At 48.8% G+C, this 25,370-nt stretch overlaps 1 long non-coding RNA gene across 7 annotated transcripts in view; it reads left to right on the top strand.

The window, feature by feature from the left end:
* The window catches only part of LOC103226046 (uncharacterized), a 42,869-nt gene extending 24,555 nt beyond the window's left edge, over window positions 1–18,314 (top strand). For 4 of the 7 annotated variants that reach the window (XR_012092281.1, XR_012092277.1, XR_012092278.1 and 1 more), the window contains 7 exons: window positions 1,980–2,044; window positions 8,602–8,717; window positions 10,552–10,649; window positions 11,043–11,183; window positions 12,053–12,117; window positions 16,575–16,697; window positions 17,450–18,314. This is a non-coding gene — a long non-coding RNA (uncharacterized lncRNA). Of the gene's footprint in view, window positions 1–1,979; window positions 2,045–8,601; window positions 8,718–10,551; window positions 10,650–10,966; window positions 11,195–12,052; window positions 12,118–16,574; window positions 16,698–17,449 lie in introns of all 7 variants that reach the window. The other 3 variants (XR_012092282.1, XR_012092279.1, XR_012092283.1) reach the window with 3 other exon arrangements.
* The last annotated feature ends 7,056 nt before the right edge of the window (window positions 18,315–25,370 follow it).

Below are 25,370 nucleotides of genomic sequence, written 5' to 3'. Positions count from 1 at the left end.
GCTGAGGTGGGAGGATTGCTTGAGACCAGGAGTTGGAGAAGGCAGTATAATGAGTAACTGTCTGTATTATTTAAAAAAAATTTCCCAGCCTCCAGCCTGGGCAACAGAGCGAGACTCCATCTCAAAAAAAAAAAAAAAAAAAAAAATCCAAGCTTTATCCTGGAAGGTTTATATACAATTTAAATGCCACTGATAGTACAAGAAAATGGCCATTTCACTGCACTTTCACTGGCACAGATATCATAATTTAACAAGTTCCTTTCTGTGTGATAAATAAAAGACTTCATATTACTGTCACTTTTTTTTTTTTTTTTTGAGACACAGTCTCGCTCTGTCGCCTAGGCTCTAGTGCAGTGGTATGATCTTGGTTCACTGCAACCTCTGCCTCCCAGGTTCAAGCATTTCTGCCTCAGCCTTCTGAGTAGCTGAGATTACAGGCATACACCACCACACCTGGCTAATTTTTGTATTTTTAGTAGAGATGGGGTTTCAATGTATTGATCAGGCTGGTCGCAAACTCCTGACCTCGTGATCTACCCGCCTCGGCCTCCCAAAGTGCTGGATTACAGGTGTGAGCCACGTACCCGGGCTATTTGTCACACATTTTATCTTTCCTTGTGTTAGCTTCTTAGCTTTATTTCTTTATTGTCCTTTTTTTTTTTCTTTTTTTGAGATGAAGTCTCACTCTGTCTCCCAGGCTTGAGTGTAGTGGCACAGTCTCAACTCACTGCAGTCTTGACCTCCTGGTCCCAGGTGATTCTTCTACCTCAGTAGTTGGGTTTATGGGCATATGCCACTATGCCTGGCCAATTTTTTTTTAATTTTTAGTAGAGATGAGGTCTTGCTTTGTTTCTTAGGCTGGTCTGGGACTCCTGGCCTCAAGCGATCCCCCCACCACCCCCTCCCAAAATACTAGTATTATAAGCGTGAGCCACCATGCCTGGGCTGTCCATGTCTTTTCCAGTTATTTATGGAATTAATTTGTCTTTTACTAATGCATTGATCTGTTTAATCTTTTATTAAATTATAAAAATAGTAAATACTTTTAAATAAATAAGTGAAAAATTTCCTTCAGTCTTTAGACCCATAATCTTATCTCAGGAAATAATTGCTATTGAGAAAATGGGCCATATGCTTCAAGATACATACATGGTAATTGAACATCACTTCACATTTTCATATTTCGTGGACATTTGTGCCAATACCTGTTGATGTATCTTAATCCTTTTCATGGTTGCATAATATTTTGTTATATAGATGTATCACAGTTTACTCATCAGCTGCTGTAGGCATTTAGGCTCCTTCTAATATTTGCTTTGAGTTCTTTATATAATTAAAAATTAACCCCCTCAGCCAGGTGTGAGGTCACACCTGTGTGGTGTTACAGGCAGGTCACACCTGTAATCCCAGCACTTTGGAAGGTTGAGGTGGGAGAACTGCCTGAGAGTGGGAGATCACCACCAGCCTGGTCAACATAGTGACACTTTGTCTGTACTAAAAATTAAAAAAATGTTGAGCTACACATTGCACTGTACACCTGTAGTCCCAGCTACTGGGGAGGCTAAGACTGGAGGATCACTTGAGCCAGAAGGTTGAGGCTGCAGTAAGCTATGATCACACCACTGCACTTTAGCTTTGGTAAGAGCAAGACTGTTTCTTAAATAAAATAAAAATTAGATGGCAATATTGCTCCAGCCCTGGAGGTTGAGGCTTCAGTTAACTGTGATTGCACCACTGCAGTCCAGCCTAAGCGATACAGCAAGACCCTTTTTCTAAAAATAAAATAAAATAAAAAGTAACCTTCGATTATATTTCCCAGTAACACCTTCCCTCCTACGTTTCTGCTGGAAGCCCTTGCATTTTGTTTGTTTTTCACATACCATTTAAAACTTTTAAGTACTGATGTCTGTCTGTGTCATCCCTCTTTTTTCTTTTCTTTTCTTTTTTTTTTTTAAAGAATGTCTTTTTGTCACTTCCAGCTGGATCTACCATGAAAGACTTCTGAATCCAGGAAGAGAGACTGACTGGGCAACATGTTATTCAGGTACAAAAAGACTTGGACTATAACTCAGAAATGATCAAATAATAGTGCATGCATCAAGTGCAATGGGAAGCTCTTCTGGAGGGTGAGAGAAGCTTCCAGTTAAGGTGTCATTGAAGCCAGGTCCTGAAAGATGAGGAAGAGTTGTATGAGAGTGGGGAGGGAAGAGGGAGGTGGAGGGATGAGGAATGGGCTGGGATGGGATGGAGTGAGCAGCCCAGGCAGGGAAACCAGCACTGTACAGACCTGGACAATGAAGATGGCACATTTTGTTCAGGGAATGGTGAATTAAGTGTGGCAGGAATGCTTTGTAGAGACAGTAATTTGCTTGTGTGGAATTTTGCCCGAGACCTCATTACAGTTTCTAAGTTTTTGTGTTATCATGCATCACTGTCCTTGTCAAACAGTATGATGATCACAATAACATCAAGCATAGTATTTCATTAATTCTCACAAAAACAGGTAGGTGCCACAGTTTTCCCCATTTTATGCACGAAATGATGAAGACTTGGGGTTAATGAGCGATTTGCCCAAGCTCACCTGGATACTAAGACTGAGTCAAATGTTAGGTCTGGTCTGACTTTAATGCTTGCCTTGTTCATGAACACCATCCATTGTCTCTCCTATGCAGTTAAGCAGGTAGACAGGTGAGAGAAGAACTCATGTTTTTCTCTACTCACACACTTCTAACCAAATGTATGTGTGGAGTTTCTACACCAATTCTCCAACTCTCTGGATGCCAACTGTGTATTCCACAATTCCATTCCAACACTACCTGGGGTTAGTGCAGACCTCACAGGTTAGGGGCTCAGTCCCACGAGACCACCCTCACTTCAGATGCCAATTGCAAGTCCTAGGTTGTCACCTGTATTTCTACCAACCAGTTAGAAATCAGGGTTTCCGATGACTCTCTTCTTGAGTTTAGTTATTTGCTAGAACAACTCACAGAACTTAGAAAAACAGGTTTTTCCTTTTCTTTCTTTCTTTTTTTTTTTTTTTTTAAAGACAGGGCCTCGCTCTATTGTCCAGGCTGGCATGCAGTGGTGCAGTTGTAGCTCATTGAAGCCTCAACCTCCAGGGCTCAAGTGATTCTCCTGCCTCAGCCTCTCAAGTAGCTGGAATTACAGGGTTCCCACCACCACATCTGGCTAATTTCTTTTATTTTTTGTATAGATGGGATCTTGTTATGTTGCCCAAGCTGGTCTCAAATTCCTAGACTCAAGTGATTTCCCCCCACCTCTGCCTCCCAAAGTGCTAGGATTATAGGCATGAGCCACCTCATCTGGCCAGCTTATTTTCTGTTACTGGCTCAATGTAAAGGCTCCATCTCAGGAGCAGCCAGTGAAAGAGGTGCACAGGGCAAGGTAAGTGGGGAGAGGCACAGAGCTTCCATGCCCTCTGTTGGGCACGCTACCCTCCCAGCACCTCCTTGTGTTCAGTAACACAGAAGTTCTCCAAACCCTGTTGTTTGGGTTATTATGGAGGCATGATTGATTGACCATTGGTAGCTAAGTCAATCTCCAGTCCCTTTTGCCTCCTGGAGTTCGGCAGGTGAGGCTGAAAGTTCCAAGCCTCAAGAAATGTGGTTGGGGCTGGGCGCAGTGGCTCATGCCTGTAATCCTAGCCCTTTGGGAGGCCGAGGCGTGCGGATCACTTGAGGTCAGGATTTTGAAACCAGCCTGACCAACATGGTGAAACCCCATCTCTACTAAAAATACAAAAATTAGCTGGGCGTTGTGGCACATCCCTATAATTCCAGCTACTCAGGAGGCCGAGGTAGGAGAATTGCTTGAACCTGGGAGGCGGAGGTTGCAGTGAGCTGAGATTGTGCCATTGCACTCCAGCCTGGGCTACAAGAGCCAAACTCCGTTTAAAAAAAAAAATGTGGTTGGTTCCTCTGGCAGCCAGCCCTCCTCCTGAAGCAGTCTGGGAGCTTGCAGCCACTGTGTCAGCTCAACAGCATCCCACATGCGTTCTTACCATGCTGCAGATCTGAAAGACCTTAGAGGCCCTTGTGTCAGGAAACTGGGACTAAGACTGAATATTAAAACAGAAAATGCTCCTATTACCTCCGTCACTAAGGACTTTATAAGAGCTTTAAAAGTTCTATGCCAGGAACCAAGGGCAGAGACCAAATGTATATTTCTTTTCTTATATTTGAGACAGAGTCTCGCTCTGCCACTGAGGCTGGAGTGCAGTGATGTGATCATAGCTCACTGCAGCTTTGACCTCCTAGACTAAAGCGATCCTCCACCTTAGCCTCTCCAGTAGCTGGAGCTACAGGCGTGCATCACCATGTCCAGCTGATTTTAATTTTAATTTTATAAAGGCGGGGTCTTCCTATGTTCCCCAGGCTGGTCTCGAACTCTTGGCCTCAAGCGTTCCTTTCTCTTTGGCCTCCCAAAGTGTTGGGATTACAGATGGGAGCCCCCATGCCCAGCAATCACAAGGATCTTTATAAGAGAAAGAAGTAATTTTTTTAAAAAGAACCCTACTGCCTTTCCCAATCCTACCAAGTAAAGGATGCTGGATAAAAAAAAATCCTAAGTCAGGCCAGGGGCAGTGGCTCACACGTATAGTTCCAACAGTTTGAGAGGCAGAGATGGGAGTATGTTTTAAGGCCATGAGTTTGAGAGCAGCCTGGGCAACATAGTAAGACCTCCTCTCTACAAAAATAAAAGAAAGAAATTTAATAAAATAAAATAAATATAGCCAGGCATGGTGGTGTATACCTACTCAGGAGGCTGAGGTGGGCAGATCTCTTGAGGCTAGGAGTTTGAGGCCAGCTTGGGCCACATATTAAGACTTCTCTCTAAAAAAAAATTAATAATAATTTTAAAAAGGCCTGACATGGTGGTACTTGCCTGTATTTCCAGGTATTGGGGCAGCTGAAGCAGGAGCATCTCTTGAGCCCAGTTGGTCAAGGCTGCAGTGAGCTATGATTATACCACTGCACTCCATCCTGGGTGACACAGTGGGACCCTGTCTCAAAATACAAGTACAAATGAAATGAAATCCCAAGTCAGACCAGTCCCTTCTAGGCTATGTAGGCCTTGCAACCACATAGCTGCATGATCGGGTTTGTGTGGCTGCGGATGAGGAGACCCCTGCCCGATTGTTGTTGGCTTTATAATCAGTTTATTTTTCAGTATAGTAATCAAATATATTTCATCATACTTGATGGTCTCAGATATGCGTGGGTTTTGGAATTCCCCTTGGAACAGGTTGTAACATCTTATTTGCTCCATCATTCCATAATTTTTAAAATCTGATCATTGTTTACTAAGATCGGAATTGATATTAGACTACCTAGTCAGTTTTGATTATTGAGAAAATGAAATTGTGTTTTTTGCACTTTATCCAAGATTGGTATCATATTAGGTAAATGTAATCAATACTTGAACAAATGCAAAATTAGAGCTTTATCATGAAAAACGATGTCATTCTTGAAGAAGATGCCATTTCTTTTTTTCTTTTTTTTTGTTAAAGATAGAGTCTTGCTCTTATCGCCCAGGCTGGAGTGCAGTGGTGCAGTTTTAGCTCACTGTAACCCTTGCCTTCTGGGTTCAACCAGTTCAACTGCCTCAGCCTCCCGAGTAGCCGGGATTATGGGTGCCGCCACCACACCCAGCTAATTTTTGTATTTTTAGTAGAGACACAGTTTCACCATGTTGGCCAGGCTCATCTTGGACTCCTGACCTCAGGTGATCTGCCTGCCTCAGCCTCCCAAAGTGCAGGGATTACAGACGTGAGCCACCAGGCCCGGCCTCCATTTCTTTTTCGTAGTCTTTAATAAACAGCTGGTATTGTTGCAGACTTGCTATTTAGGCACTTAGGAATTTTTCACTAGAAGGCATGTAAAGAAAGACCATGGGCATTTGTAATGAATTTAGCATTCATTCTTTGCCTAACTGTCCCCAGAGCTGTAACTTTACTAATGAATTCTTTAGAAACCACTTAGCTAGCAACGGAGCCTAACCAGCCACTCACCCTCCTTATTCAGTGCTCTTTTGTTCTTGTCTGTTTCTCCTCCAACTTGGCTACACTCACAAAGTGATACAAACTTGCATTTGTTTTCCTTCCTTTTTAGAGACAGGGTCTTGCTCTGTTGCTCGGGCTGCAGTACAATGACATGGTCATAGTTCACTGTAGCCTCAAACTCCTGGACTCAAGCAGTTCTCCCACTTCAGTCTCCCAAATAGCTGGGACTACAGGCATGTGCCACCATGCCCAGCTAATTTTTTCATTTTTTATCCTAGAGATGGGATCTTGCCAGGTTGCTCAGACTAGGCTCAATTCTCCTGACCTCAAGTGATCCTCCTGACTCAGCCTCCCAAAGTGCTGGGATTACAGGCAGGCATGACTACCTGTGCTATTATTTTAAATAATAGCTTTATTAAAATATTATTCACATGCCATTCACTTTATTTATTGAAATCTGCAATTCAGTAGGTTTTAGAATACTCAGAGAGCTGTGCATCGATCACCACAGTCACGTTTAGAATCTTTTATTACCCTATAGAGAAATCTATACTCCTTAGCCACTACCTCCTACTCCCCCCACCTGCCTTGGCCCCCAGCCTTAGGAAACCATTGATTCATTTTTTTGTCACTATAGATTTGCCTAATCTGGACAAATAGAATTGTACAATATGTGATCTTTTGTGGCTTTTTTTCCCTCTTAGCACAATGTTTTCAAAGTTCCTTTATGTCATAGTGTGTATCATTATTTCATCGTCCTATTGCTGAGTGATACTCCGTGGTAGAGACACGCTGCATTTTGTTTATCTGTTCATCAGTTGGTGGACATTTGGGTTGTCTTCATGTTTTGGCCATTATGAATAATGCTGCTGTGAAGATTGTTGTACAGTATATATTTGTGTGGATATATATTTTTATTTCTCTGGGATATGTGCCTAGGAGTGAAGTTGTTGCATTATATGATGACTGTACATTTTGAGAAACTGCCAGACTGTTTTCTTAAGTGGCTACACCAGTTGGGTGTGATGGCTCACACCTGTAATCCCAGCTACTCAGGAGGCGCCGATGGGAGGAATTGAGCCCATGAATTCAAGACCAGCCTGGGCAAGATAGTGAAACCCTGTCTTGATTTAAAAACAAACAAACAAACAAAAAAAACATCCAATTGAAATGACAGGAAAAGAAATACCCAAAGTGTTTACACGATTTTATGTTCCCACCAGTAATGTATGTGGATTCCAATTCCTCCACATCTTCACTGACATTATTGTTTTTTTAGATAGGGGCTGCTCTGTCTCTTAGGCTGCAGCCCAATGACACCATCACAGTTCACTACACCCTTGACCTCCCAGGCACAAGTGATTCCCTGATCTCAATGCCTGGCTAATTTTTATATTTTTTTGGAGTGATCGGATTTTACCGTGTTGCCCAGGCTAGTCTCATACTCCTGGCCTTGAGTGATCTACCCACCTCAGCCTCCCAAAGTTCTGGAATTACAGGCTGAGCCACCATGCCTGGCCTTCACCAACATTTGTCATTATGTTTTGTTTTTTCTTTTATACCTTAAAGCAGTATAAGAACAAGTGTCTTCAATTATAGGAAACAATATAATCCCAGGGCATTGGGAGGCTAAGACAGGAAGATGTGTTGATGCCAGGAGTTTGTTTTCTGTTTTTTTTTTCAGACAGAGTCTCACTCTGTGGCCCAGAGTGGAGTGCAGTGGTGCGATCTTGGCCCACTGCAACCTCCGCCTCCCAGGTTCAAGTGATTCTCCTGACTCAGCCTCCCAAGTAGCTGAGACTACAGGTACATGCCACTACTGCCCGGCTAATTTTGTATTTTTAGTAGAGTCAGAGTTTCACCATGTTGGCCAGGCTGGTCTCAAACTCCTGACTTCAGGTGATTTGCCTGCCTCAGCCTCCCAAAGTGCTGGGATTACAAGCATGAGCCCCCATGCCCAGCCTGATGCCAGGAGTTTTAGACCAGCCTGGGCAACCTAGCAAGACCTTGTCTCTACAGAATATTTAAAAATTAGCCAAATGTGGTGGTGCCTGCCTATAGTCTCTCTCTCTCTGTCTTTTTTTTTTTTTTAATTTAACTTTTTGAGACATGGTCTGTCTTTGTCTGAAACTCCTGGGATCAAGTGATCAGTCCTCCCACCTCATCCTACCAAGTAGTAGGGACCACAGGTGCATGCCACCGAGGTCTTGCTATGTTGCCCAGGCTGATCTTGAGCTCCTGGCCTCAAGCAATCCTCTCACCTTGGCCTCCCACAGTACAAGGATTACAGGTATGAGCCACCATGCCTGGCCCCTACCCTGCCTGTTGAGAACCAAAAGAAGGATCCAAATTCTCCTTAGCTCAACTCGAGCCATTTCCTGATTGCATCATCAGCAAGGAGCTGGTTATTGGGCTGTCCAGACCTCCCAAGTGGCACAGAAATGAGGTGAGGGAGTTTTCCTGCTCCTCCACTCTGTGAGGAGTTGGAAGATGATGTTTACTCGTTTGCAGAGAGAGATGCCTTGTAGGCACCTTAGAATGGAGGGGACCCTGATTCCAATGTCGTTTTTTTTGTTTAGAAACAGGACCTTGCCTTGTCACTCAGGATGGAGTTCAGTGGTCCAGTCACGGCTCACTGTAGCTTCAAACTCAAGCAATCCTGCCACAACAGCCTTCCCAGTAGCTGGGACCACAGGTGAGCACCATGACACTCAGTGAATTTTGTTGTGATTTTTTTGTAGAGATGGGGCCTCAACTGTGTTGCCAGGGCTGACCTTGAACTCCTGCACTCAAGGGATTTTCCTGCCTTGGCCTCCCAAAGTATTGGTATTACAGGCATGAGTCATTGTGCCCACTGTCTCTGGTTCTTAACCTTCTGCCTCCCTCTTCCACTTTTAAAGAATGCTTGTAATTACATGGACTCTTCTAGATATTCCAGGATAATCTTGTTTTAAGGTCAGCTGATTTTCAACCTTAATTTTATCTGCACTCTTAATTCCCCCTTCCTACGTAATTGTGCTGTGTAACATAGGACATGAACAATTGGTGGGGGTGGGGGTTATTACTTTGGCTACCACAGTAACTTTTTTGTGCCAGGTACTGAGCTAAGCACTGGTGAATTAAGCATGAATAACACACTCTCTCTAATCTACATCCATTCATGGGAGGAGCACCTCACCTGCCATGCTCCTGAGAATCTGGGGAGTCAAGGAAGCCTTCCGTGAGGAGGTGATGCCAAAGTGGACAAGTAACAGAGGAGCCGAAGCTAGCCAAGAAGAGAGTAGAGGTTTAAGGGGAAGCATATTATAAGCAGAGGGTATCACCCACTTCAGAGACTCCCAGAGGAGAAAGATGAGGCTCAGTTGGACTCCATAGCAGGTGAAATGGAGAGGGGCAAGCAGTGAGGCTGCCTTGCAAGGCAGGGCAGAGCAGGGGCTGTTAAGGAGTCTGGACTTAATCCCCGAGGCAAGGAGAAGTGATGTAAATGGGGGAGTAACGTGATGAGATTCATGGATTAGAGACATGGCTCAGGCTGCTATAGAGAAGGCACCAGGGGGAGCAGATGGCTCAGTGAGTGTGCAGGAGACCTCTCACTGAGTTTAGGAAGAAGTTTTTAAAATAGAAGAAGTTTGAGTAATTTAAATGATGGTGGGTAGGAGCTAAAAGTGGGGGATAGGTTAAAGATACAGGAAAGTGGGAGGAAGAACTGACAAGTGAGTTTCCTGAGAGGGCAGGAGAAGAGGAGATTCCCATAGGGGGATTAACACTTTCTTTTCTTTTTCTAAGACAGGGTCTTACTCTGTCACCTAGGCTGGAGTTCAGTGGCATGATCTTGGCTCACTGTAGTGTAGACTTCCCAGGCTCAAGGGATCCTCCCACCCCAGACTCCCAAGTAGCTGGAACTACAGGTGTGCACCACCACCACACCTGGCTAATATTGTTCTTTTTTTTGGTAGACACAGCGTCTCACTATGTTGCTCTGACTGGTCTCCAACTCCTGGCCTCAAGCGATCCTGCTGCCTAGGCTTCCGAAATTGCTGGGATTACAGGCATGAGCCATAATGCCTGACCTCTGCTAGTTCTGTATTCTCTAGAGATATCTTTACTTTGTGCTAGTGTGTCCCTCATTATGCTGATCCTCTGTTAAAATTAATACCTTTTTTTCTTTTGAGATGGGGTTTCACTCTTGTTGCCCAGGCTGGAGTGCAATGGTGCTATCTCGACTCACCGCAACCTCCGCCTGCCGGGTTCAAGTGATTCTCCTGCCTCAGCCTCCTGAGTAACTAGGATGACAGCCATGTGCCACCATGCCCAGCTAATTTTGTATTTTTGGTAGAGACGAGGTTTCTCCACATTTGTCAGGCTGGTCTCGAACTCCTGACCTCACGTGATCCGCCTGCCTTGGCCTCCCAAAGTGCTGGGATTACAGGCATGAGCCATTTCGCCTGGCCAAAATTAATACTTTTTATATTAAATTTACATATATGTATTTTTTTCTTTTTGATGTCGGGTCTCACGCTGTCACCCAGGCTGGAGTGCAGTGGCACAACCTCTGCTCATCGCAGCCTCCACCTGCCAAGCTCAAGCAATTCTCCTGCCTCAGCCTCCCACGTTGCTGGGATTACAGGTAAGTGCCACCACACAGCTAATTTTTGTGTTTTTTGTAGAGATGGGATTTCGCCATGTTTCCCATACTGGTCTCAAACTCCTGAGCTCAAGGCAATCCACCCACCTTGGCCTCCCAAAGTGCTGAGATTACAGGTGTGATCCACCTTGCTCATTCTACTTTAAACTTTTGAGTTGTTTGTGTCTCCTGATTGGACTCCTACAAATACAGAATTGATGCTAGGAAGGGTACCAGGAGATAGACCCACACAGATAGGATTTGGGAATAGGTTTGGTTATCCAAGGAGCAGTGCTGAACTCCTTCCTAATGGGATATAGGATGCTGGTGATTTCCAGGAAGTGACCTCACAATGACTCAAGCTACCACTTACTGTTGATTGTGGTGAAATGCCAGGTGAAGCGTATGCCCTGCGAGCTTAGGGGTGCTACAGTTGACCACTGCCGCACTAAAGATGACTCTGAAGAATGGCATGGGATGGATCCTTTCGAATGCACTTGAGCAGCGGTCTCCAACCACAGGGCCATAGAACCGGAGGTGAGCAGCAGGCAAGTGAGGGGAAACTTCATCTGTATTTCTAGCCCCTCCTATGACTTGTATGACCACCTGAGCTCCATGTCCTGTCAGATGAGCAGCAGCTTTCGATTCTCATAGAAGCACGAACCCTGTTGTGAAGCGTGCATGTGAGGGATCTAGGTTGTGCACTCCTTATGAGAATCTAGTGCCTGATGTTCTATCACTATCTCCCATCATCCTAGATGGACAGTGTCGTTGCAGGAAAACAAGCTCAGAGATCCCACTGAGTCTACATTATAGTGAGTTGTAGAATTATTTCATTATATATTACAATGTAGTAATAATAGAAATAAAGTGCACAGTATATGTAATGCATTTGAATCATCCTGAAATTATTCCCTCCACTCCCAGTCTGTGGAAAAATTGTCTTCCACACATTCATTCTGTTTTTTGGTAGAGACAGGGTCTTAATATATTGCTCAGGCTGATCTCAAATTCCTGGCCTCAAGTAATATACCTCTCGGCCTCCCAAAGTGCTGAGATTACAGGCATAAGCCACCACCCTCAACCAAGATTTATTTCTTAAACCAAATAAAAATTAAGTGAGATTACTTGAGCCCAGGTGGTCGAGGCTGCAGCGAGCCCTAATTGCACCACTGCACTCCAGCCTAGGTGATAGAAAATAAAAAATAAAATAAAAATAATGTCTCAAAAAATAAAATAAAATACAAATTAACCCTTTATGACATTCCCAGTAACTTTCCCTCCTAAGTGTTCCCCACAAGTCTTTGAATTTTGTTTAATTTTCACATACCATTTAAGACGTTTAAGAACTTCCGTCTATCTGTGTCATCCTTTATTTCAAAAGAATGTCTTTTTGTCACTTCCAGCTGGATCTACCATGAAAGACTTCTGAATCCAGGAAGAGAGACTGACTGGGCAACATGTTATTCAGGTACAAAAAGACTTGGACTGTAACTCAAAAATCAAATAATAGTGCATGCATCAAGTGCAGTGGGAAGCTCTTTTGGACAGTGAGAGAAGCTTCCAATTAAGTTGACCCTTGAAGCCAAGTCCTGAAAGATGAGGAAGAGTTGTATGAGAGTGGGGAGGGAAGCGGGGAGGTGGAGGGATGAAGAATGGGCTGGGATGGGATGAAGTGTGCTGCTCAGGCAGGAAAACCAGCACTGTACAGACCTGGACAATGAAGATGGCACATTTTGTTCAGGGAATGGTGAATTAAGTGTGGCAGGAATGCTTTGTAGAGACAGTACTCTGCTTGTATGGAATTTTGCCTGAGAGACCTGACTACAGTTTCTAATTTTTTGATGTTATCATCCATCACAGTCGTTGTCAGATAGTTTGGAATAGGTATAATGATCACAGTAACACCAAACATAGTATTTCAGTAATTCTCACAGAATCACAGGTAGGTGCCACAGTTATCCCCATTTTATGAATGAAGTGATGAAGATGTAGGAATAATGAGTGATTTGCTCAAGCTCACCTGGATATTAAGACTGAGTCAAATGTTGGGTCTGGTCGGACTTGAATGCTTGCTTTGTTCATGAGCACCATGTATTGCCTCTCCTATGCAGTTAAGGAGGTAGACAGGTGACAGAAAAGCCCGTGTTTGTCTCTACTCACACACTTCCAACTGAATGTATGTATGGAGTTTCTACACCAAATTCTCCAATGCTCTGGATATTAACTGGGTATCCCATGATTTTACTCTGATACTACCTGGACTTAGCACAGACTCCACAAGTTAGGGGCTCAGTCCCACGAGACTGTCCTCACTTCAGATGCCAGTGGCAAGTCCTAGGTTGTCACCTGTACTTTTGACCAACCTGTTACAAATCAGGGGTTCCCATAACTCTCTTCTTGGGTTTAATAATTTGCTAGAACAGTTTACAGAACTCAGAGAAACAGTTTATTTTCTTTTTTTCTGAGAGAGACGGTCTTATTTTGTTGCCCAGGCTGGTGTGCTATATTTCTTTTCTTTCTTTTTTGAGACAGAATCTCCCTGTGTCATCCAGGCTGGGGTGCGATGATGTATCATAGCTTATTATAGCTTCGACCTCCTGAGATCAAGCGATCCTCCCACCTAAGCCTCCGAAGTAGCTGGGACTACACATGCATGTCACCCATGCCCAACTCATTTTTGTAGTCGGAGTTTCACCATGTTGGCCAGGTTGGCCATGTTGGCCAGATGGGGTCTTGTTGTGTTGCCCAGGCTGGCCACAAATTCCTGGGCTCAAGTGATGCTCCCACCTCATCCTTGTAGAGATGGGATTTAGTTTATGTCGCCCAGGCAGATCCCAAACTCCTGGGCTAAATCGATTGTCTCACCTCAGCTTATCAAGTAGCTGGGACTACAGGCACACACCACCATGTCGGGCTAATACTTATTTATTTTTTTTTCTAGAGGTGGGTCTCACTATGTTGTTCATGCTAGTTTCAAACTTCGGGCCTCAAGTGTTCCTCCTGCCTTGACCTCCCAAAGTGTTGGGATTATGGGTGGGAGCCACCATGCCCAGCAATCGCAGGGTCTTTGTAAGAGGGTAGGAGATTCAGAAGTGGAGCAGGAGATGTGGTGATGGAAGCAGAGGTAAGAGAGGGAGATTTGAAGATGCTTCACTTTTGGCTTTGAAGATGGAGTCAGGGGCCATGATCCAAGGAATGGGAGTGGCTTCTGGAAGGTGAAAAAGCCAAGGGAACACTTCAGAGTCTCCAGAAGGAATGCAGCCCTGCTGACACCTTGACTTTAGCCTTAATAGAACTAGTTTGTGTTTCTGGCCCCCAGAACTGTAAGATGGTACATTTGTGGTGTTTTAAGCCACTGAATGTAGAAAACTGCAAACTACATTGCAGCAGCAAGAATAAATGAACATGAAGCCAGGCATGATGACTCATGCCAGTAACCCCAGCACTTTAGTAATTTAGGCAGGAGGACTACTTGAGGCCAGGAGTTCAAGACCAGCCTGGGCAACATAGTAAGACCCTGTCTCTACAAAAAATGAAAAAATTGGCCAGGCATAGTGGCTCACGCCTGTAATTCAGCACTTTGGGAGACCGAAGTGGGCAGATCACCTGAGGTCAGGAGTTCGAGAGCAGCCTGGCCACATTGCGAAACCCTGTCTCTACTAAAAATACACAAATTAGCTGGGCATGGTGGCACCCACCTGTAATCCCAGCTACTTGGGAGGCTGAGGCAGGAGAATCACGTGAATCTGGGAGGTGGAGGTGGCAGTGAGCCGGGATTCCGCCATTGCACTCCAGCCTGGGCAAGAAGAGTGAAACTCTGTCTCAAAATAAAATAAAATAAAATACTAAAAAAATGAGCCAGGCATGATGGCATGAACCTGTAGTCCCAGCTACTCGGGAGGCTGAGGTGGGAGGATTGCTTGAGCGTGGAAATTTGAGGTTGCGGTGAGCTGTGATTGTGTCAGTGCACTCCAACCTTGGTGACAGTGAGATCTTGATAAAAAGAAGGCAGAAAGTAAAGAAGAAATGAGCATGATGGGCATAGGGACAGATGGCAATGTTAAATATTATGGTCAGGGGTGGCCTTCTAAATGAAAATTGAGCAAAGACTTGAAGGAGGGGAAGGAGCTGGCCAAGGTGCTGAGGGAAGAGGATTGTAGGCAGAAACAACAGAATAAAGCGTCCGAGGTGTGTCTGAGGCTCTGGAAGGAGGCCAGTGAAGCAGAAGGAGAGAGGGAGAGAATTAGGGGAAGGGGCCAGGGATTTGCTGGGTGGGGATCAGTACAGATCATGTAAGCCCTGGGAGGTTATTGCTGGGGCTTTGGCTTTGACTGTGACTCAGATGGGCACTGCAGTAGGGTTCTAAGCAGAGAGGCGACATGATCTGTCTTCCGGTTTAAAAGCATTCTCTGGCTGCTGAGTTGAGAAGGACTGTGGGAAGATTTGGGTAGAAGCATGGGGGCCAAGTTATGGCAACATCCAGGTGGGAGATGAATTTGGTCCTGACCAGGGTCATGGTGGTGTTGAGAGGTGGTCAGAGGGGAGAAGTAGGGGAGGAGGCCAGGGAGTTGCTGGGTGGGGATCTGTAGTGTGTGTTGAAGACAGTCAACAGGATTTCCTGACAGACTGGATGTGAGAGAAGGCAGAGGTCAAGGTTGAGTTTGATTCTTACTGAATTGTTAAGTAATTAAAAAAAACACTACTGCCTTTCACAATCCTAGCAAGTACGGGATGCTAGATTAAAGAAATCTCTTCAAGTTCATTGCAGTGGCTCATGTCTGTAGTCCCAGCTGTTTGGGAAGCAGAGATGGGAGTATCTTTTAAGGGCAGGAGTTCAAGACCAGCCTGGGCAACACAGCAAGATCTGCTCTTTACAAAAATATTTTTCAAAATTAAATACATGTAGCTAGGCATGGTGATGTGTACTTGTAGTTTCAGCTACTCAGGAGGCTGAGGTGGGCAGATCTCTTGAGGTCAGGAGTTTGAGGCCAGCTTGGGCAACATAACAAGACCCTCACTCTACAAAAAAATTTAAAAAATAGCCAGGCATGGTGGCCCTCAACTGTAGTACCAGCTGCTGGGGAGCTGAGGCAGGAAGATGGCTTGAAGCCAGGAGGTTGAGGCTGCAGTGAGCTGTAATTGCACAGCTGCACTCTAGTCTGGGTGACAGAGCAGAACCTGTCTCACAGTACAAATAAAATGATGAAATTTCAAGTCAGAGCCTTTGAGCTCTGCAACCCTTGCAAACCGTGAGCCGTATGGTAGGGTTTGCGTTGCTGGGAATGAGGAGACCCCTGCCCAGTGTTGTTGCCTGACTAATCAGTGTTTTAAGCATTTATTCATCAGGGTGGGCGCAGTGGCTCACGCTTGTAATCCCAGCACTTCAGGAGACCCAGGCGGGTGGATCACCTGAGGTCAGGAGTTCAAGACCAGCCTTGCCAACATGGCTACACCCTGTCTCTACTGACAAAATACAATAATTAGCCAGGCATGGTAGTGGGCGCCTGTAATCCCAGCTACTTGGGAGGCTGAGGTAGGAGAAACGCTTGAGCCCGGGAGGCGGAGGTTGCAGTGAGCTGAGATTACGCCACTTCACTCCAGCCTGGGCGAAAGAGCGAGTATTATATCAACATGTAATGGTTTTATTATTAATATGTAATGAATGTTAAATATTTTAAGAATCTTGTATCAACCTGTAATGATTTTATTAATATGTGATGAATATTTTTAAAATTTTGTCTTATTTTCTAGTTTTAATATAATTGTTTATATAAAGAAATAGTCTTAGAGGTCTTTAATAAAGTTAAAAAATGTAAAGACATCCTAGACCCCAAAAGATTGAGAACTTCTAGTTTAGAAATATTCAGAATAAGCCACATACAACTTGCTACTTGAACTATTTTTTTTCTTTGTGTTTTATTTTAGGAGATGAGGTCTCACCCTGTCACCCAGGCTGGAGTATAGTAGTACTATGACAACTCACTGCAGTCTTGAACTCCTGGGCTAAGGATCCTCCTGCCTGAGCCTCCTGAGTAGCTGGGACTATAGGTATACATGACGACACTTGACTAATTTTTAAATTGTTTTGTGGACATGGGGTCTCACTTTGTTGGCCTGGCTGGTGTCAAACTCCTGGCCTTAAGTAACCCTTTCACCCCTGCCTCCCATCCTAGAGGTATGAGCTGCCACAATGAGCACTTGTTCAATTTTCTAAACAAATAAAACATTTCTAAAGTAAGGCTGTAGGATGATGGCAGGAAGATAAAAATAGAAAAACAGAAGAATATGTTCAAATGACTTACACATATTCTTTTGACGGCAAGAAGAACTTTTAGTATATACATTGCTTGCAAACAAAAACATAAGGCAAATAAGCAGTGTTGTATAGGAACGTCAACACACACTGTACAATATTCCCACTTCGCTGACATGAGTTATGGAAATTTTGTGGTTTACTTGAGTATTGCTATCAGTATTTTGCTTCTCTGATCATTTTTATGAACTTCCTCATCTGTGAACTTCTCTCCAAGGTATGTCATATCATGACATACTGCTGCTGCACAAACATGGCCAGTGTCTTCCTCTTAAACATGTTGAATGCTTTCTTAATTTCTTTTACCCTCTGTCTCTGTGTTTTGCATTTTTCTTACCTTTATTGTCAGAAACTCGAGAAAGTCAGTCATACTAATTTATCGCCATTTGCTTTATTAATTTATACTTTGTTTATATGGAATTTTGCCCAACAGGCCTCATTACAATTTCTAACCTGTTTTGTTTTATTTTGTTTTTTCCTGAGACAGAGTCTCGTTCTGTTGTCCAGTCTGGACTGTAGTAGTGCTATCACAGTTGACTGCAGCCTCAACCTCCCAGGCTCAAGCAATCCTGCCATCTCAGCCTCCCACGTGGCTGAGACTATAGGTGCTTGCCACTATGCCCAACTCATATTTGGAATTTTCCTATACATGGGTTCCAGAGGGGTGACGGCGAAACGTGAGTAAGCATGGATTTTGGTATATGCAGAGATGGGGGGCTGGAACTAATTCTGTCTGTATACCAAGGGACGACTGTATATGTTTTTACAATTATGCTGTAGGACACATAGTATTACATAGCCTTGAAAATAATAATTTTTAACTGAGTGGAGTAATGATAATATTGATAAAAGTAGCAGCTGGCCAGGTGTGGTGGCTTACACCAGTAATCACAGCACTTTGGGAGGCTAAGGCAAGAGGATGGCTTAAGGCCAAGAGTTTGAGACAGGCCTTGGAAACAAAGGGAGTCACCATCCCTACAGAAAAATACATGAATTAGCCTAGTGTGGTGGCATGTTCCTGTAGTCCCAGCTACTTGGGAGGCTGAGGTGGGAGGATCGCTTGAGCCCAGGGAGGCTGAGACTGCAGTGAGTCATGATCAGGCCTCTGCACTCCAGCCTGGGTGACAGAGTGAGACACTGTCTCAAAACAACAAAAAAGTAGCAGCTAACATCAACTGAGCTTTTACCAGTTGCCTGTTAATACCATGGTTTAATTTCTTATAACTGTTTCTTATTTCACTTAACCACTCTGTCTTCCGTTACTCCCAGATTTTCACTGTGTTTGTACAGACGACCTTTGTTTAGATTGAATTGTCTCCCCAAGGTATTTGCAGAAGTAAGATTACTGTGAGTCATGGTGAATGGACATTCTCATTACCCTTGATGTAAATTGACAAGGTTTTGGGTGCCTCCCAGCTATAATCTCAGCACTTTGGGAGGCTAAGACAGGAGGATTGCTTGATGCCAAGAGTTGGAGGAGGCAGTATGGCAGTATGGTGAGACCCTGTCTCTATTATTTTAAAAAATTGTCAAGCTTTACCCTGGAAGGCTTATATACAATTTAAACACCCGTCATAGTATAAGAAAGTGCCCATTTCACTGCATCTTTGCCAGTACAGGGTATTAAAATTTAATGTCATTTTTTGTTCATTTTAAATTGGTAAAAGACCTCATATTACTTTACTTGTCATATTTCTACATCTTTCTTTAGCTTATTAGCTCTATTTCTTTTCTGTCTGTGAATGGTTGTTGTTGTTTTGTTCTTTGAGACAGGGTCTTGCTCTGTCACCCAGGCTTGACTGTAGTGGCATAATCATGACTCACTGCAGCCTTGATCTCCCAGGCTCAAACTTCAGCTTCCTGAGTAGCTAAGACTAGAAGTGTGCACCACCACTCCCAGCTAAGTTTTTTCTTGTTTTGGATAGAGACAGGGACTCACTGTGTTGTCCAGACCGGTCTCTAGCTCCTGGCCTTAAGCAGTCCTCCTGCGTTAGCTTCTCAAATTGCTGGAATTTTGGGTATGAGCCACCATGCCTGGCCTGGGCTAGTCCTGATTTCTCTAGAGTTCTCTTTACTTTGTGCTAGCCAATCTCTCATTATGCTGTTCCCCTGTTACAATGAATAATTCTCTGGATTAAATTTGACCACTTTAAACTTTTGAGTGGTTTATGTCTCCTGATTGGACTCTGACTAGTATGCTCGGAAGGGTCCCAGGAGATAAACCCACACAGATGGGATTTGGGCATAGGTTTGATTGTCCAAGGGACAGTGCTGAGCTCCTTGCCAATGGGAAATGGGATGCTGGTGATTTCCGGTAAGTGACCTCACAGTGACTCAAGCTACCACTTACTGTTGATTGTGATGAAATGCCAACGAGGCACATGCCTTGGGAGCTAAGTGGTTGCTGCACTTGACCGCTATGAAGACTGGTGTGGGAAGGGTCCTTTTGGATGCACTTGAGCGGGGGTCCCCAACCCCTGAGCCATAGAGCTGTAAGGAGCCACACAACAGGAGGTGAGTGGTATCGAGTGAGGGAAGCTTCATCTGTATTTACAGCCACTCCCCTTTGCTCACATTCCCGCCTGAGCTCCACCTTCTCTCAGGTCAGCAGCAGCATTAGATTCTCATAGGAGCACGCACCCTGTTGTGAACCGTGCATGTGAGGCATCTAGGTTTTGCTGTCCCTATAAGAATCTAATGCCTAATGATCTGTCACTTTCTACCGTCACGCTCAGATGGGACCATCTAGTCGCAGGAAAACAAGCTTAACATGCCCACTGATTCTACATTATGGTGAGTTCTATAATTACTTTACTGTATATCCGAATTTAATAATGGAAATAAAGTACCTAATAAATGTAACATGCTTGAATCTTTTGGCCCAGGTCTTGCCTCCTGGCAGCCTCTGCAGCCTCTCCAGGCCCCGAACTTTCTCCAGTCGGCCTCTACAGACCAAGCTCATGACTCACAATGGTCTATTTAGGCCCGTACTCTACCTCACGGCAGTCTCTGCAGATAAGGCTACTGCCTCAACAGCCTCCACAGGCCCAGCTCCATCGTTACCACGGCCTCTTTAGAGCCAGCTCCTGCCTCCCAGTCTTCTCTCCAGGCCCAGAACTTTCTCAAGTCGACCTCACCAGACCCAGCTTCTGCCTCTCATTGCCATCCCAAGGGCCAGCTTTTGCCTCACGGCCACCTTCCGAGACCCAGCTCCTGTTTTACGGTGGCCTCATGAGGCCCATCTTCTGACTCCTGGCAGCCTGTACAGGCCCAGCTCCTGCCTTACAATGGCCTCTTTAGTCCCAGCTCCTGCCTCTTTGCAGGAGGCCCAAATGTCCTTAAGTCCAGGCCACAAAATCCAGGCCCAAAATGTCCACAAGTCGGCCTCTCAAGGCCCCGCTCCTGCCTTTCATTGGCCTCTCCAGGCGCAGCTGCTGTCCCCAGGTGACCTCTACAGGCTGCGCTTTTGCTTCTGGCTGTGCTGGAGGCCCAACTCCTGCCTCAGAACAACCTCTTTTGGCTCAGCTCCTGCCCAGTTCCTGGTGGCCTTTGAAGGCCCAAAAGTGCCTCAAGTCAAGCTTTCCAGGCCCACCCTCTACCTCCCAGTGGCCTGGACAGGCCCAGCTCCTACGTAACAATGGCTTCTCCAGGCCCAGCTTTTGCCTCACGGACATATTCCCCAAACAAGCTCCTACCTGCCTCCCGGCCACCTCGACGGGCCCAGATCCTGCCTCACACTAACCTCGTTAGGCCCAGCTCATGCCTCACTGTGGCCTGTCCAGGCCCAGGTCCTGCCCCCCGACAGGCTGTCCATGCCCGAAACTTCCTCAAGTCAGCCTCTCCAGTCACAGCTCCTGCCCAACATTGGCCTCTTTAGGCACGGCTCATGCCTTGGTGGCCTCTCCAGGCCTCTCCAGGCCCAGCTCCTGCATCCTGGCAACTTCTCTAGACCAAGAACTTTCTCAGGTCCGCCATCCCAGGCCCAACTCTTGCCTCCCGTCAGCCTCTGTAGGGTCAACCTCTGCCTCTCAGGAGACTTTCTTGGCCACCTAGGCCAAGCTCCTGCCTTTCAGCAGCCTCTACAGGCCCAGCTCCTGCCTCTCAATGACCTCTCTAGAGCAAGCTCATGCCTCACAGCGGCCATTCTGGCTCAGCTTTTGCCTGTTGGCGGCATCTCCAGGCCCAGAACTTCCTCAAGTGGGCCTCTCCAAGCTCAGCTCTTCCTCCCAGCTGCATCTCCAGGCCCATCTCCTACATCACAATAACCTCTTTCAGCTCAGCTCTCGCCCAGCTCCTGGCAGCCTTTATAGGCCTAAAGCTTTCTCACATCACGTTCTCTAGCACAACCTGCCTCCCAGCAGCTTAAATAGGTCCAGCTCCTGCGTGACCATGGCCTCTCCAGGCTCAGCTTTTACTTAACGGAGTTCGTCCTTGGCCAAGTTCCTGCCTGCCTCCCAGCAGGCTCGAAAGGCCCAGCTCCTGCCCCCGACAGTCTGTCCAGGCCAAAATCTTCCTCAAGTCAGCCTCCGCAGGCTGGTCTCTTGCCTCACACTGGCTTCTCCAGGCCCAGCTCCTGCATCTTGGCAGCCTCTCCAGGCCCAGCTCTTGTCTCATGGCAGCTGCCCCAGGCGAAGTTTCTGACTGCCTGCCAGCAGCCTCAACAGGCACAGCTCCTCCCTCACACTGGTCTGTTTAGGCCCAACTCCTGTCAGGCCCTATCCAGGCCCAGTGCCTGCCTTCTGACTGACCCTTGAAGCCCAAAACTTCCTCAAATCAGCCTTTTTAGGCCTACCTTCTGTCTACTGTCGGACTCTACAGGCCAGCCTCTGCCTCACAGTGGTCCCTCCAGACCCAGATCATGTCTTACTCTGGCATCCTCAGGTGAAGATCCTGCCTTTCGGCAGCTTCTACAGGGCCATCTCCTGCCTTGCAAAGGCCTCCTTAGGCCAAGCTCATGCCCCATGGCGACTTTTCCAGGCACAGATTTTGCCTTTTGCAGCCTGTCCAGGCCAAGAATGTCCTCAATTTGGCACCTCTGGGATGAGTTCATTCTCCCGGCTGCATCTACAGGCTCATTTCCTGCCTCAAAACAACTTCCTTTGGCCCAACTCCTGCCGAGCTGCTGGCAGCCTCTGTAGGCCACAGACTTCTTAAAGATTTACACCTTTGGCCTCCCGGCAGCCTGAGCAATCAAACTATTCCCTCATGGTCGCTATAAAAAGCCAAGTTTCTCCCTGACTCTCAGAATCCTCCGAAAACAGCATTTGCCTCGCGGAAGCCTCCCCAGGCCACAAATCTGCCTGTCTCCCAGCAGTCTTGACAAGTCAAGCTGCCCAGAACTTCCTCAGACCGGCCTCTCCAGGCACAGTTGCGGCCTCCCGGCCTCCCGTCCAGGCCCAGCTCCTCCTACTCCCAGCTGCGGCCGCAGGCCCAGCCCCAGCCTCACGACAACGTCTTTGGACTCGGCTCCGGCCCAGCTCCCTCTCCGCGGCCTTTGTAGGCCCCAAACGTCCTGAAGCCGGGCCCCACGGTGGCCTCTCCGGGCCCGGCTCCTGCCCTCCAATGGCGTCTCCATGCCCCAGACTTCCTTCAGACAGCCTCTCCAGGCCCACCTCCTCCTCCCGGCGGACTCTGCAGACCCAGGCTGTCCTCGACTCGGCCTCTCCAGGGCTCGCTCCTGCTCCCGGCGGCCCCTGCAGGCCGTGCTCGTCGCCCAGTCGGCCTCCGCCGGCCCAGCTCCTGCCTCTCCACGCCCTCTCCAGCTGCCAGACTTCCTCAGGTCAGCCTCTCCAGGCCCAGCTCCTCCGGCCTCCCACTGGCCTCTTGAGGCCCAGCCCCGATCACGCCTCTGGGCGACCTACTCAGGCCCAGGACTTGACCTCCAGTCGGCCTCGCCAGGCCCAGCCTCCTGCCTCGCGAAGGCCTGCACAGGCCCAGCCTCTGCCTCACAGTGGACTGTCCGCGCCCAGCTCTCGCCTGACTGCGGCCTCCCCAGGCCAGAGCTGCTCTTGCGTTTCGGCAGCTCCGCCATGCTCTCCTCCTGACTCCCAGTGGCCTCATTAGGCCCAGCTCATTCGTCACGGGGAACGGCCTTTCCAGGCCCAGCCCTTGCCTTTCGGCGGCCTCTCCAGGCCCCGAACTTCCTCAGGCCGGCCTCTCCAGGCCCAGTTGCGGCCTCCCGGCCTCGCGTCCGGGCCCAGCTCGTTCTGCTCCCGGCTGCGGCCGCAGGCCGATCTCCGGCCTCACGACAACCTCTTTGGACTCGGCTCCGGCCCAGCTCCCTCTCCGCGGCCTGTGTAGACCCCAAACGTCCTGAAGCCGAGCCCCACGGTGGCCTCTCCGGGCCCGGCTCCTGCCCTCCGACGGCGTCTCCATGCCCCAGACTTCCTCCAGCCAGCCTCTCCAGGCCCAGCTCCTCCTCCCGGCGGCCTCTGCAGACCCAGGCTGTCCTCGACTCGGCCTCTCCAGGGCTCGCTCCTGCTCCCGGCGGACCCTGCAGGCCGTGCTCGTCGCCCAGTCGGCTTCCGCCGGCCCAGCTCCTGCCTCTCCTCGGCCTCTCCAGCTGCCAGACTTCCTCAGGTCAGCCTCTCCAATCCCCGCTCCTCCTCCCGGCGGCCTCTGCAGGCCCACGCTGGCCTCGACTCGGCCTCTCCAGGGCTCGCTCCTGCTCCCGGCGGCCCCTGCAGGCCGTGCTCGTCGCCCAGTCGGCTTCCGCCGGCCCAGCTCCTGCCTCTCCTCGGCCTCTCCAGCTGCCAGACTTCCTCAGGTCAGCCTCTCCAGTGCCCGCTCCTCCTCCCGGCGGCCTCTGCAGGCCCACGCTGGCCTCGACTCGGCCTCTCCAGGGCTCGCTCCTGCTCCCGGTGGCCCCTGCAGGCCCAACTCGTCGCCCAGTCGGCCTCCGCCGGCCCAGCTCCTGCCTCTCCACGCCCTCTCCAGCTGCCAGACTTCCTCAGGTCAGCCTCTCCAGGCCCAGCTCCTCCGGCCTGCCACTGGCCTCTTGAGGCCCAGCCCCGATCACGCCTCTGGGCGACCTCCTCAGGCCCAGGACTTGACCTCCAGTCGGCCTCGCCAGGCCCAGCCTCCTGCCTCGCGAAGGCCTGCACAGGCCCAGCCTCTGCCTCACAGTGGATTGTCCGCGCCCAGCTCTCGCCTGACTGCGGCCTCCCCAGGCCAGAAACTCCTCTTGCCTTTCGGCAGCTCCGCCATGCTCTCCTCCTGACTCCCAGTGGACTCATTAGGCCCAGCTCATTCGTCACGGGGAACGGCCTTTCCAGGCCCAGCCCTTGCCTTTCGGCGGCCTCTCCAGGCCCCGAACTTCCTCAGGCCGGCCTCTCCAGGCCCAGTTGCGGCCTCCCGGCCTCGCGTCCAGGCCCAGCTCGTTCTGCTCCCGGCTGCGGCCGCAGGCCGAGCTCCGGCCTCACGACAACCTCTTTGGACTCGGCTCCGGCCCAGCTCCCTCTCCGCGGCCTCTGTAGGCCCCAAACGTCCGGAAGCCGGGCCCCACGGTGGCCTCTCCGGGCCCGGCTCCTGCCCTCCGACGGCGTCTCCATGCCCCAGACTTCCTCCAGCCAGCCTCTCCAGGCCCAGCTCCTCCTCCCGGCGGCCTCTGCAGACCCAGGCTGTCCTCGACTCGGCCTCTCCAGGGCTCGCTCCTGCTCCCGCCGGCCCCTGCAGGCCGTGCTCGTCGCCCAGTCGGCTTCCGCCGGCCCAGCTCCTGCCTCTCCTCGGCCTCTCCAGCTGCCAGACTTCCTCAGGTCAGCCTCTCCAGTCCCCGCTCCTCCTCTCGGCGGCCTCTGCAGGCGCACGCTGGACTCGACTCGGCCTCTCCAGGGCTCGCTCCTGCTCCCGGCGGCCCCTGCAGGCCGTGCTCGTCGCCCAGTCGGCTTCCGCCGGCCCAGCTCCTGCCTCTCCTCGGCCTCTCCAGCTGCCAGACTTCCTCAGGTCAGCCTCTCCAGTCCCCGCTCCTCCTCCCGGCGGCCTCTGCAGGCCCACGCTGGCCTCGACTCGGCCTCTCCAGGGCTTGCTTCTGCTCCCGGCGGCCCCTGCAGGCCGTGCTCGTCGCCCAGTCGGCTTCCGCCGGCCCAGCTCCTGCCTCTCCTCGGCCTCTCCAGCTGCCAGACTTCCTCAGATCAGCCTCTCCAGTCCCCGCTCCTCCTCCCGGCGGCGTCTGCAGGCCCACGCTGGCCTCGACTCGGCCTCTCCAGGGCTCGCTCCTGCTCCCGGCGGCCCCTGCAGGCCGTGCTCGTCGCCCAGTCGGCTTCCGCCGGCCCAGCTCCTGCCTCTCCTCGGCCTCTCCAGCTGCCAGACTTCCTCAGGTCAGCCTCTCCAGTCCCCGCTCCTCCTCCCGGCGACCTCTGCAGGCCGACGCTGGCCTTGACTCGGCCTCTCCAGGGCTCGCTCCTGCTCCC

The sequence above is a fragment of the Chlorocebus sabaeus genome, unplaced genomic scaffold, assembly GCF_047675955.1.
Source record: "Chlorocebus sabaeus isolate Y175 unplaced genomic scaffold, mChlSab1.0.hap1 unalloc_scaffold_235, whole genome shotgun sequence".
NCBI classification, from domain to species: Eukaryota; Metazoa; Chordata; class Mammalia; order Primates; family Cercopithecidae; genus Chlorocebus; species Chlorocebus sabaeus.
This window is presented reverse-complemented; position numbering and strand designations above follow the sequence as displayed.